Source organism: Rhincodon typus, unplaced genomic scaffold (assembly GCF_021869965.1).
Source record: "Rhincodon typus isolate 14 unplaced genomic scaffold, sRhiTyp1.1 hic_rhity00000069, whole genome shotgun sequence".
In the NCBI taxonomy this organism is placed as follows: Eukaryota; Metazoa; Chordata; class Chondrichthyes; order Orectolobiformes; family Rhincodontidae; genus Rhincodon; species Rhincodon typus.
Genome location: NW_025965707.1, coordinates 89,152 through 89,652, shown reverse-complemented (window position 1 = coordinate 89,652; position 501 = coordinate 89,152). Strand labels below are relative to the sequence as shown.

General features: G+C 60.5%; 1 protein-coding gene across 1 annotated transcript in view; it reads left to right on the top strand.

Annotated features, from left to right (window-relative positions):
• The window catches only part of g6pd (glucose-6-phosphate dehydrogenase), a gene marked incomplete at its 3' end in the record, with an annotated part of 8,957 nt that overhangs the window by 2,657 nt on the left and 5,799 nt on the right, over window positions 1-501 (top strand). The gene's annotated exons all lie outside the window — the stretch shown is intronic.

Sequence of the window (501 nt, the reverse complement as noted above, 5' to 3'; positions counted from 1 at the left end):
CCCCCCCCCCCCCCCCACCGCCTCCCTCCTCTTCCACCAGCGTTGCCCCCTTTGGTCTGCACTTCGGGATGGGTTCCAGCGCTCCCGGGAGAGAGGTGGGGAGAATAACTCCTGGGAGGGGGCCACTAGCGATATCCTCGCGAGAGCAGTTTATCACCAGAGAGAGAGAGAGAGAGAGAGAGAGTGAGGGTTTGCCGTGGAGAGAGTGCAAGGAATCAGACTGTAAGGACGTGACCGATTCCAAAGGGCAGACAGCAGGAGGGCGATAAACACACACCACCACCGCTCCCCCCTCAAAAAAAAACAAATGAAAACAATGAGTCAGGCTGCTCGCAGCGGCTCGCCTCGGGGGGGGTGGGGAAGTTTGAGGCAGCTTCCAAGATTTGGAAAGGCGAAGGGCAGTTGAGGGTAAAGTCCATTTCTCGGCAGAGGGGACTTCGAGAAACGTCGGAGGGAACCGAGTCTGAACACACCACCCCCCCCCCCCCCCCCCCCCCCCCC